Consider the following 14152-nt stretch of genomic DNA (forward strand, 5'->3'; position numbering starts at 1 on the left):
AATATCATTATTTTCTGCACAGCAGCGAGAAAAAGGGGCGATGATGTTCGAAAACGAACTACTCTTAGCACTGGGTCTCGACCGACGACATATAGGCTCATTTGTGAAGCAATTGCTATATGAAAGTTTTTTAGTGCCAAAAATGTCCTCATACGGGAGAAAATCACTGGCGTATTTCAAAATCGACTGATGGTCTAAAACCTCATCGAGATTGTGCTGGAGAAACTTCAAAACTGGCCAATAATAAAAAAACTTACCGGTATTCCAATTGTCCATGATAAGCAAATTTCACTCACGGCTCGGCATCAATCCAAAATCAATTAAGCGAAAAAGGCATATCCACAAAGAAATTCTCGATAAGCACAATTAAGAAATGATCTGCACTGGGTGAATGAATGCAATTAGAATAAATAATAACTTACCTTTGAGTGGAGCAAGTAATTCAGTAATTTGCAAGTAATTGCAAGTAATCCAAGTATTTCAAAGTATGACTCAAATAATAGTAGTGCTGAATACTAGCTAAGAGCCACAATCCATAAATAATCCTTAAACCGTAATCATTTATAAATTTATAAATTTATCTAATAAGTTTCAATTACAAGTTCAAAAGTATTTCACTCGTTATTTATTCCGAACAGGTACAGAGTTAATCCACCCTAAATTCAAATGGTTGTTCACTGGTCAAATACCTAAGGAGAACTGATATATAAAAAATATATATATGTATATATATATATGTATATATATATATATATATATATATATATATATATATATATATATATATATATATATATATATATATATATATATATATATATATATATAACGAAAAGAGAAATCACCAATGCAACAGCACAAACACATTAAAAAAAAAAAAAAAAAGAAAAAAAAGGAAGACAGAAGGAGAAAAGGAAGACTGTTTTCCTAAATTAGTGATTAATAGATTAATATAGAACAGCACTTGAATGAGGCCTTAACCCTACTCATCACCATATATATATATATATGTATCAATATATATATATATATATATATATATATATATATATATATATATATATATATATATATATATATATATATATATATATATATATATATATATATATATATTGGTTATATATTGGATATATATTGGATATATATTGGATATATATATTGGTTATATATATTGGATATATATATATTGGGTTATATATATATATATATATATATATATATATATATATATATATATATATATATATATATATATATATATATATATATATATATATATATGTATATATATATATATATATATATAACCCTATAGGCAAGTGTATTCTCCTGATGAGCCCTTGTGTTGGGTTGTTGCCTCTGAATCATTTGTCTTTATTGTTTCTATTGTTTGGTAAATGACGACTTATACTTATTGACGACATGACTGCCTGTCCATTGATTATTTTTTATGGTTGATTGTGTATGGCTATGCTGTTTGACCTATGTGATTGTATGGATGAGTATGGTTAAGGCCTCATTCAAGTGCTGGTCTATATTAGTCACTAATTTAGGAAAACAGTCTTCCTTTTCTCCTTCTGTCTCTTTTTTTTTTTTTATGCTTTTGTCCTGTTGCATTGGTGATTTCTCTTTTCATGATATATATATATATATATATATATATATATATATATATATATATATATATATATATATACATATATATATATATATATATATATATATATATATATATATATATATATATATATATATATATATATATATATATATATATATATATATATATATATATATATATATATATATATATATATATATATATATATATATCATATACGTTTTCTTGTTTTATGCTATAAAATCACCACAATTTTGGGCTTATTTATTCATGATTTGTCTTAAAATTCTTATTAGCTTCCAATGTAATGGATTAAACACAACTCCCCGAAAGATCGGTAAGCTCACTGGTCAATTTTCGGTCGGGAAACCAACACGTTCGGTCTCGAACCCAAAGCAACGCTGTAAATGATCATCAAAGTTATGCAGAAGAAATAATTGTAAATTATAATTTTTGGAACTGGAAAGAATCATAAGTTTTTAGTAAGATTTCTAAGGAAACTATTCTTCACAAATTTCTTTTGTTCTCTAACAGGTAAATCCAAAGGTATTCTATTGATTTGAAATAGAAAGGTAGCCTTAAGTTATTTCCTTTACAACCGCCTAAAGGTGCACTTGTTTAGTGCATTTAGGCTATTGGAACTCCCCTATTCCCCTCTCCAGCTAAGCTTGACTTGTCTTGGTTCAGTCTGTATGAGAAAATATGAGTTTAGGCTACTAGAGGTAGATTAAGGTGAAAGTCTTCTTCAAATTTTGCTATCCCTTGGGATTCTTCAGATTCCTTTTTAGTAGTGTATTCCAAGGAATTAACTGATGCCCAATTACCATATATATTCATATTTTGTCAAAATTCCTCTTGGTATAAGGCTAGGACCCTAGTTATAGATAAGGAAGCATGTTAAGAAAACAATTCTTACTTCATAATATGCAGAACTATCCTAGCTAACACATCTTACACAAGGAAAACCTTTATCTTCACTTCTTTCCATGTATTTCCAGTTTTCTATCATATTTCTAAATATTTGTGTCTATTCTCTAAGTCTTGAAAAGTGTTTATAAACAAACACCCAACTGCCATAAACCCTAAACTAACTTACTGCTAATGGTCTGTTGACAAGTTTTTGTGAGAAATAATTAGAAGGTACTAATGGTGTTTATTAAGATATATAGAATATTTGCTAAATTCTAGTTAATTGACTTCTTGCTATCTCAGAAAAGGTTTAGGTTAGGAAAATGAAACTTTTGGGGATGGGTCTAAAGGCTAAAGTAGGCCTATGTCCCAGGAAGGTATTTTAAAGTACCCACCTCCACTACTTCTCCCTCTAGAGCACCCTGAAATTTGCCTACATGACAGGTCTATACCTATTGAAATTTTGACAAAACAACATTTTACCTTAATTTTTGGTTACTAGTTGCTTTTTCTCTGCCTTTAGTTCTGAGAATGCAATTCCTGTTATTTGAGCAGAATTTTGAGCCATATCATTTTTTTTTTCAAATTTAGGAAATGTATTTGCATATCTTTAAAACCTTATAAAATGGAATTGAGCAAAGTTATGAAGCTGAAAACAATTTTATTGTACTTCAATTAAGCAGAAGATCTATTTTGCAAGGTTTCACTTTTATAACACATATATTTTTAAAGGTCATCAAAGGTCAGGGCCCTCTAGAGGGAGAAGGAGTGGAGGTAGTTGCTTCAAAATACCTTCCCAGGACATAATTTAGTCTGTAGATTCATCTCTAAAAATTTCATTTTCTTAACCTAAACCCTTTCTGAGATAGCAAGAAGTCAATTAACTAGAATTTTACCACATATTTGAAAGCAGAAAAATTTGGTTGAATCCACATTTATTTTTCAAAAATTTGTTAATTTTTTGTTTTACAATAGTGAAAAAAGTAAAGATAAAGGTTCTCTCTCTGCAAAATGTGCTAACTAGTACTATTCTGCATATTATGAAGTAAGAATTGGGTATAAATGTTTAAGCAGTCCAGAACATAAGGAGACATGTTAAGAAAATAGGTAAATTTTTCACAGTTCATATAGGACATATCTAATTGACTTACCAATAAAGTGAAAATACCACTTGATGTCAATTTTCATGTTATTTACAAATATTATAATTGCTTTTACTGGAAATTTTTCAGCTTTCACTTTTTGAACTCTTAAAAATAACCCATTTTCAATTGAAGTATGAGTTATCAGTCATTTTCAACAAAATAATACTATGTTTTCTCAGTGCTTTTTTCTTGGTCATTTTTAAACAAAATAATACTACATTTTCTCAGTGCCAAAATTATATTATTATATTTGTAAAGAACATAAAAAAGGCAAAAAGTGGTATGTTCACTGTATTGGTAAGTCAATTATATGAACTGCAAAAAAATTTATCAGAAAATAATTCTTAGGCTACTTCATGATATACAAAATAACCCTAGTTAATATATTTTCCAGCAAGAAAACTTTTATCTTCACTCTGTTTACTGTTGTAATATTTTTCTTTACCAAAACTATGAAAAATAAATGTAGATTTGACTGAATTTATCTGTTTTCAAATAGTCTATGTATAGAAGTTAAACGCCATGATTGCCATCTACCAAAAAGATATTAATAGGCAAATACTGATAAATTAAGTAACCTTAGATTAGCTAGATGGCTCTTGAGTGTTTATTTTATAAAGGATTGTTGAGACTTGGGGAATAGACATTAATATTGAAAAACTAGAAACACAGTGAAAGAAGTGAAGGTTCTCTGACTAAAAAGTATGATAACTAGAGTTATTCTGCATGTTTAAAGCAAGAATTGTTTTCTTATCATGTCACCTTATGTAGTGGACCACTTATACATATCCACCAAGAATTGTATTCTTAAAATGTTTCCTTATGTATACCTACAGCCCTAGGCTTACATATCCCTCTCTATTTTGTTGGTATGGCTATAGAGGCAATTGTCTATAAATCTTAGACCTAGGATAAGGCTTATATCATTCTAGGTAACATTCTAATTAGATGGCTCTAAACAAAGAACAATTTGTACCATTTTGATCTGATAGTTCTACAGAAGGAAACATTTTAGGAAAGTATGAGTAGTACCATCAGATTTTAAGCTGTGCTCTTTCTAAACATTATGTATCTGATAATACACTCCCTAATGGCCCAACATCTAGGAAGCCCAAAATAATAAATTACTTGGTTATTTGATGCTCTTTATTGTTTTTATTTCTTTGTAAACAGGTTTCTTGACCTGTGAATAGTATTATCCAGTAAAATTCTGGATCAGATAATTTTTACTGTCTTGGAAAAGGGTTAGGTTTGGAAAATGAAACTTTTAGGGATGGGTCTACCGACTAAAGTGTGTTTCAGGAAGGTATTTTGAAGTACCTACCTCCATTCCTTCTCTCTTTAGGGGCCTTTCTATGACCTTAGAAAATTTTCTTGTTATGAAAATGAAACCATGCAAAACAGATCTTCTGCTTAAATAAAGTACAAGAAAACTGTTTTCAGCTTCACAACTTTGCTCAGTCTCAATTTATGAGGTCTCAAATGATCTGCAAATATATTTCCTAAATTTAGAAAAAACCCTTTCATATGGCTTAAAATTCTACTCAAATAACAGGAATTGTATTTTCAGAACTAAAACCAAAGAAAAAGAAACTGATAACTGAAAATTAAGGTAAAATGTTGTTTTGTCAAAATTTCAATAAGTATAGACCTGTCAAGTAGCAAATTTCTAAGACATAGAAATCAGAAAAGGGTTAACATAGAAGTTTGGCAATACCTTCCCCTAGTTAGTATTTGGTCCTGGAATCATTGCTGACAGTTTCATTTACCTGATACAACTACTTTCTGAGATAGCAAAAACTTGCTAAACTAGAATTTTACCATCATGATGTTTATAATGAATTTTTTTGTATGAATTTTATGTAAAGGTGTTGTGTCTTGTGTAAGCAGAATGATTTTTATGGAATAAATTTCATTACAGTGTATGTATAGTGGAGGAGACTGCTACCTGCTGCCAATAGACCCTTTATGGTTTTCTTACTAGATACTGCATAATGTTTTGTATATTTGTATAAACTAAACTAATCCAAAATTCCTGAAAAAAAATGATTTTCCTGGTTTTTCAAGATAGGCTGCTGGAAACCTGTAGTCCTGGATTTTAGACCATGAGGTTGACCATCTTATAATGTAGACTCCCTTGCATTTTCACCCATAACAGACAAAAATAATGTTTTGTGGCACACAATGGTGGAAACATTGTTGTGATGCCATAAGATATAGTTTTTTTTATTCTGCAACCAGTGGTTTGATGCAGCCAACCCTAGGGGGGGGGGGGGGGGTAAAGGACACATTAGTGCTACCAATGTAAAAAAAGCTGATTTCTTTTATTCAACAGTCCCCAAGATTCAAGGGAACTGTGATTTTCCTATTGAGGGCTTTCAACAATGATGATTCCAATGTTGTACTTTTCACCTGGTTCTACAGCCATTTTTCAGGGGTTTTCAAAAAACAAATAAAGTTTCTGATTGAGTAGTCTTTTTCAAAATCTGTTTCTAAACTTTCAGTTACTATGGGGTGTGATTTGACCTCTACTAGATTGTAGCTGTTGTTGCCAAAACAATGCTCCTTAACACATGCTTACATCTTCAGAAATATCTACCTCCATCCTCCCCACAGGCACTGAACTTTGATGCTTTTCTGTTTTGATTTAATACATATGTGTTGAAATAAAGTCTTGAAGGGAATATATGAAGGTAAATATCCATAACCAAGCCAAAGAAGCAGGCAAGAATAATCTCTTTATCATATACTAATGGTTAAGTCTGGTCAATAAAGTTTCTCATGTAAAATTGCCACAAATATCCCTTATTTGCAGATGAGTTCCTTTTTAGTGCCTAGTGTAAACAAATCATTGTCCAGGCAAACATTCTTTTAACATTTTAAAGAAGGTAGTTTTAAAGAAAGTAAACAAGCAAAATGAGTGAAAGTTTTAGAGATTTTAAGGAATATATAACCTGAGAGCAATAATGTCCTACTGCTTGAAAATTTTTCTGATAAGATGTTGCTCTTTGGGGTTTGATGCATTCAACCAAAAGGTTATATGTGTTCATATCACTCAATTATTCTATACCTTATGTAATCACTAGCTTGCTTGGGTGTCACCTTGGTCATTGTTCACTGAAATTGATCATGTATGACTTATATGGATATTGTTAGGGGGTTGTTTGCCTTCAGCAGTTGCCTGTATTAAAAAACAATAATCTAATAATACAATATGACATGTTAATTAGCAATTATAATATATATATAACACAATTTTAATAAATAATACAAAATTAACTTATAAGCTGTCACTGAAATCCAGATTTAAAAATATAGACAAATAAAATTCAAATATGATGTCACTAAAATATATTGTGCAGGGAATGAGAAAACATAAATTTATAGAGAATAACCCAAAACAATAGTCTTGACAAATTTACCTAATAAGTTTGTGCTTTGTCTTTTAGCCCAATGTTACGGAACAGTGATGAGCAGAGAACTAATCATTTGTCTGAGAAGGGGCTAACCAAGGTCTCTGTAGCCTAATTATAGCACCTTTTGGGCTAGGTATAGACTTCTTCCCTTTATGTTTCCTTTCTGCTTTGCCAGGGCTACTGGTAAATGATAACATGCTGGGAAGGCTTGAACCCTCTCTGTTTTTGTTTTCAATTGAGTTATTCAGGATACAAATTTCATCTTTGAAAGTATGTGGTGCTAACCACATGCTTTGCATCCTCTGTTGAATGTCCTAATCTGAATCCAAATTGCTGTTGGCTCAGGAGCCCCTTCACTTTTAGAAAAGAGTAAAGTTGTTTTCTTCATAGGCTTTTCAAAGACTTGGAAAAACACTGAGAGAATTGTGATGGGTTGAAACTTTGATGGGCTATGTTGAGGGCCCCCCTTATGGAGTGGGAAAATCTGTGTTTTCAGCAGGGATAGAAATACCCCATCTGTAAAGAGGTAGTTCAGATTTCTGGTTGTTGGTTTGCAGCACTGTATTGATGGTCTTCCACACTTTCCTTCTATCCTTACCACTTTCAACTAGTTTATTAAAGTAGTCTCTTTTGGCTTTTCTTAAAATTGACTGTAGGCACTTCTTTTAGGATTTGTAGATTTCCAGGCTAGCTCTACTAGCCTAGCAGTACATTACAGCATTGGGTCAGTAAGATTTTGCTTATTTTTGATGCATCTTAGTAAACTTTCAGTAACCCACAATTTTATTGGTGCATTTTTTCTTCCACACTTGGCTGGTTTTTATTTAAAACAATGGGCCTTGTATAGAGTTGTAAAGCTATTATGGAATTCTTTGAAACCTTCATTCACATGTTCTTTTCCCATAACACTATCCTGTTTTGTTTTCTCCAGCTCATCATTTTGTGACCTTAGCTTTTCTTCTCCTAGGTTGAAAATCGGCACATTGTCTTGAATTCTTTTAAAATGACCTTGCTGCCTTTGATGTCTGGAAAATGGTGCAGAGGGGGAAATGATATGACATGTCACTGACAATGACTGAAGCTGAGAGTGGAGATAAATTTGAGAAAATATTGTTTATTAAAGATTGAGTATTTTGAGCAACTCTTGTTGGAATAATGATTGATGGATAGATGGGAGATCTAGACATGAGTATGAGAGGATATTTGGCGTTATTAGTAATAGGATGGCCCAGGTTGATATTTAAATTGCCTGTAATGATCACATCGTGATTCTGTTTGTCTAGCTGCTGGAGGGTTGTTGATAATACATCCATGCAAGAAGAAACATAACCTGATAGGGATTAGTAAATTTCTCCAATGATAACCTTTCTTTGAAAAGGGAAAAACATTTTGATACAAATGGATTCAAAACACCCTCTATGTTCCTAGTCAGTTGGCTATTTACAGAAACTGGTTATTCACTCTTTGTATAGATTGTCAATCCTTCTTGTCTTATATCTTTTCTGTGCATAAAATTCGAAGTATATCCTGGGATATCCAATAGGCTATCAGTTTTACTGGTCAGGAGCGTTTTGCATAGTCCAATGACTTCAGGCTGGATTTGCCAGCACATGGTCTTTATATCTGTCGAGTGTCAGAGGCACATGAACTGTCCTTTACAGTTGAATTAAGCTGATAGTTGTCCTTAAGCTGAATTACATTGAGCTGAGCCTTAGAGCATCTTTGGTCCATGCTGATTATTTGAATATATTTGCTTCAAGGAAAATTACTTTTACCAAATAAAGAGAAATCGGTTTCATTACTTATCACACAATCAAAAATTTCTTCCAGACTCAAAAAGATTTTTCTAACTGTTCTAACCTAATTTGGACTATCGGCAAAGTATTGTGCCGTGGGGACAAAGAGAAGGAACTCAAAACTTAACTAAATCTTATAGAGGAATGTGGTGGTGTCCTGAACCAAAGCAAAGAGCCACAAGAAATGAGCACAGTCGAATGAACCTGTAATAGAAAACTAGAACAAACAAACATGAATATATGCAACACACAAGAAAAATAGGAAAATTAGTTATCCTTGGAAAACACAACACTCAATTAGGCAAGCAGAAACAACTTACTGACCCATGACATTCTTACCCATTTCTGCTGTTATAGCTGTAAAAGTCTAATATATAATAATCATACTTTCACACCTTAAATTTAAATTTACCTTATCAACCATAACAGCAGAAAAATTGACAATAAAAAAAAAAAAAACAATTCACGAACAAACTCAAATCACTAAGAATCAGAATCAGCGTGCGTAAATTGTACCGTTATTGACAGTTTAAGCAGATCAAAGCAGTCATCTAAAAATTTAGTCCACTGTGAATTTCGAGAAGTTTTAACATCCAGCCATAATTTTATTCCTTGCTGTACTACAAATGTCTCTGCAACCTTTTCAGCTGTTGATTTTGCTGTTTTCAATTTGTAATTGAAAACATTGAAACATTTGTAATTGTAATTGCTGTTTTCAGCTGGTAAGTCTATTGACACACTAAAACCTGTCTTCTTAAGCCTTCCAGACACGTTTTGAATGATGGAGTCCGTGTTGTCAAGGCTGACAAAGATTGGCTCAGCAACTTTTTCTTTTTGAGTAGTTTGCTACAGAATCGGGCCGGCTCTCTTACTGGGGGGGGGGGAACTGTTTCCTTAGAAATGTGATACAGGGTACCCATGTATAGCTGGTTGGGATCTGTATTTCCGAGTTTAGACTGGAGGAAAGTCACCAGTATGTTGCAGGTTTGCATTTACTTCTGTAGCCTCAATACTGTGTATTATTATATTATTTCGTCTGGCATACATTTCCAACTGTAGAGCAGCGTTCTTAACATGAATCGATTCAGTTACATTAGTTTATTTTCACCTCTCAATTACTTTATTCTCTGTCTGGAGTTTTGAAATTAACTGCAGCAGCTCGTCCATATGTTGGTCAAAGTGATCTTTTGTAACTGACACATCAATAATAACTAGTACCGTTTTGCATTTTCAGTAAAGCTAAAAAACCATAGAGTGAAACTTACGCACAAGGGCCCCTTTTTCATAATAAAACCAGGGCCTGCTTCCGTCAAATGCAGCTTTTCAAAAAAAAAAACAGCTTTCCAAAATCCATTTAATATATCCAACCCTTTTAGTTTTATATAGCGTCTCTGTTTAACTTTGGCATGGTGCATGGCTAATACACATTCCTTTCACTCGGCAAGGCAAACCTCTCTGCATGATTGTTCATAGGTATAGGTGAAAGTAATTGAAGGGTAATCCTCCCTATATTCATCATTTCCCCAAATACATCCAATCAAAATTTTGAGATTGCCTTTTTGTTCAGCAAAGTTGAAAGGTCCAGTAATTATGTCTTTGGAGATGACAACCCCTCAGTGCAAGACTTGCAAATTATGCCCTTGGGGCGTATAACGTTTATATGCAAAGGGTGGTTGTATAAACTTCCGAGGGGGCTTATTGGATTGGAAATTAGAAGTTCTGATGTTCTTTTTAAAAGTCAAAGTGTTGGAGGGCAACTAGCCCCTCTCCCTTATGATCTATTTGCCCCAAATGCATCCAATAGAAATTTTGAGATATCCATTTGTTCAAAAACAGTCCAAAGATCACATAACAAGGCCATTGAGGTTGAAATATCCCCCTCCTCATCAGAGTCTGGGGACATGGATTTTAAGCTCTGCCCCAGATGTATATAAGTTTTTTGAGGAGGTGTATTGGATTAGAAATTTAAGTTTCAGTTCTGTTTTAAGAGTTAAAAGTGATGGAGGGCAACTACCTCCTAACCTCCTTGACACCCTCTTTTTCCCAAAGGCATCCAATCAAAATTGTAAGATAGCCATTCTATCCAAAGAGTATATAACAGTGCCTTCAGGATGAATGCAACCCTCCTGAGCCCAGGGGTAAGGGCTCTAAGTTATGATGGTTGTATCAAGCTAACACAACATAAAAACAATAGGGATTTTTTTTCTAAGACAGTGAAATTAAATTCAGTGGATATGTCGGCCCTGTGTCCAAGGGTCGTCTTCAGCAAACATCAGAAAAAATATATATGTATATAAAAACTTACATTAAACACAACGAAATTAGACAAACAAACATAATGTAGAAACTTCGTTGGAATAAAGATGCTAGGGCTGTTTTAAAAAGTTTTTTAAAAACAATTTAGTTTTAATTTTCACGTTCTAATGTAAGTTTTTACTTACATATATATTTTTTCTGGTGTTGTGCTGAAGACGGCCCTTGGACATAGGGCCGAAATATCCACAGAATTTAATTTCACTGTCTTGAAAAAAAAATCCCTATTGTTTCTACGTTGTGTTTGTTTGATATTGAAAGGCAGTGTGGTCTTTGTCGATATCTATTGATGATTGTATTAATTTTGGATTGGATGAGAATCATTCGATTAGAAGTCGGACAATCTAGTGCCCTTTTTAAGAGTCAAAGGTGAATGGAGGGCAACCAGCCCCTCCCCGACAAGCCTATCATTCCCCAACACATCCGACAAAAAAATTATGAGAACCAATACTACACTTTATTGAAAACAAAATACATTTTAAATGGTTTTTCTTTTTTGATTTTAATAAGTAAAAAAGATTTTTGAGACTTTAAGGAATAAACATCAATATATGTATTATTAAACTTACAATCAACAGTCAATTTTTTTCCAGTTAAGTCCAAATTATGTTCTAGTCTTGAGAAGGCATGGTGGTTTTCAGCACTACTCGCGCAAATTTTTGCTCGTTTTGAGTTTGACTTGGGTATTTATTGTAATTCTGTTCATTTTGGGTTTCATTTATTTATTGATGGTGATTTATGGTAGTTTTACTTTTGGAAGATTATTTGACTTTATTTCTGCTCATTTTTGGTTTAATGGAGCTCTTTACTTTTCTTTGAAAAACTTGTTTTGTGGAAATAGTTTTTAAAATTAATTATGATAATAGAGCCATCTGGCCCAAGTCTTTCTAGCATTGGGCCATAAAGGTCCTTAGATTGACGTTTCTGGAGGTGTCCAAGCAGCTTTTTTTTGCAATAACTGTTCTACTCCCAAATGTCAGTTGCTTACTGGTCTCATTTAGACCTTCCACTCCTAGAGCCAGAATCCTTACACTACATTTATTTAGGTCAGAGTGAAAGGAATATAAACTATTCTGTCAGGTTACAAATAAATTAAAATGCCAACATGCTAAAAATAAACAGGTAAAGCAACGAAGTCAAGTAAATAAAACAAACACAAGCAGAGGGGGGGGGTAACCCTCTGTTATTAATAACCTATATTAAGCAAGCAAAACAAGTCAGAAGCAGGCAGTGCACTTAGTGTCCAATCAGGGTAGAAATGGATTGATTTACACCCTCAAGCAAGCACAGTCAAAACAAGCCAAAAGTCTAGATTGTACTGCACACCAATTGCATTGGCATCAGGGACCCCAAGGGGAGATCCTCTTGTGAATTAATCAACAAACCATGTCACAGTGCTATCCCAACAAGACGAATAGCAACTTCAATGCATTTGATATAGTTTAATTCAATTCGTCTTTTCTTCCCCTCAGATAAGATTTTGAATTGTAAATATTTCAGATGCTTCTATACAAATGCTCCTTAGTCCACTAAGGCATTTTTATGAGCAATATTTTTTCATTAGTTGTTGATGATAATGAAAACGAAAAGACAGGATTGGAAAATTTTGCTCTCTGGAGTAGTACTGACAAGTCAATTAAGATGAAGCTAAATGTTCTGTTGCCTGAAAAAATCATTTTATATGGCAAAATATCTCAAATAATGGTTTTGTATGGAACTCTCAGGTTGCGAATTGATATTTAAGCGAAATTCAAGAAAGTTTGTTTTATCTGCTTTCTACTTCTTTACTGTTTTTTTTTTGCTTGATTCTACTGTTTTCTTTAAGAAATGAAAGACAATTTTCTGAAAGCTGCTGTGTAAATAAGGGAGAGATATTCTTGGTTCAGGACTGAAATTTGTTTTTCTCTTTTGCTGTTTTTATAAAGAATACCTGTTTTTTCTGCTATAATTTCCACCCATACAACTTTCGTAATTAATTGAATTTTTTATGTGTACCTTCTAAAAGATACTGGTAATAGTAGACCCCTTGGGATTCAAATCTAAGTGATAAATTTGCAAATATATGTGGGAAGTTCATGGGACCTAGGAAATAAACAATGTACAATATATTGTCAGTAAAAGTGTTCAACCCACCTCTTTTATGATCTTTTGTATTATTAGGTGCCTTTGGCCCTTTTTAGGTCTCTTTTCCTTATGGGTCTTTTAAGGAATCCGTTTGATAAAATGGACACCAATAATATTATTGCTATATAATATTTTAATATTTATAATTATTGCTATATTAATATTTTAATATTAATATTTTATATAATAATTATTGCTATATTAATATAATAATATTTGTTTTTCTTCTTTCCGTCACAGCCTCAAATTACAAGCTTTCAACAATTTACCCATTCCCAGAATTTCATTAGGATAGTTATTGGATCAATATGTTAAGACATATATGGCCACGCCTATTGTCAATTTTTTTTTTTTGCCGTCCTCAATCATTCTACTATTAGTGTATACCAAGAGTAGGCTATTTATTTTAAGTGTGATTCTAATGCATCTCAGTGGATTATTTGTGCTCATTTTGTGTGCATCAACAATAAGAGTTAAGTAATTTTTAGAATGTGATGAAATTAAAAAACAAGACTTTTCAAATGAAAATAAAGAGTGACATTAAAATTTAAAACGAACAGAAATTATTCCACATATGACGAATGGCACTTGTATTTGAGCAATTTATCTCAAAGAAATGAGACTATAAGTCAAGCCTTAGCAAGAACATGGGCTGTAGAAGGGGTAGCCCCTCAAATATGCAATTATTTCTGTTCGTTTTAAGTTTTAATGTTGCTCTTCACTTTCATTTGAAAACAAATTTTTTAATAAAATTTTTGTTCGTTTTAATTGCCTACCCAGGGCTATCCTGAATGTGAGAAGGGCTACCTCTGACTAAAATCTCAC

At 32.4% G+C, this 14152-nt stretch overlaps 1 protein-coding gene across 1 annotated transcript in view; it reads left to right on the forward strand.

The window, feature by feature from the left end:
* Positions 1-2048: 2048 nt before the first annotated feature.
* Positions 2049-14152, forward strand: part of LOC136036691 (rap guanine nucleotide exchange factor 2-like) — a gene marked incomplete in the record, with an annotated part of 209413 nt that continues 197309 nt past the window's right edge. The window contains 1 exon segment of the mRNA XM_065719002.1: positions 2049-2158.

This window comes from Artemia franciscana, chromosome 15 (assembly GCF_032884065.1).
Source record: "Artemia franciscana chromosome 15, ASM3288406v1, whole genome shotgun sequence".
NCBI classification, from domain to species: Eukaryota; Metazoa; Arthropoda; class Branchiopoda; order Anostraca; family Artemiidae; genus Artemia; species Artemia franciscana.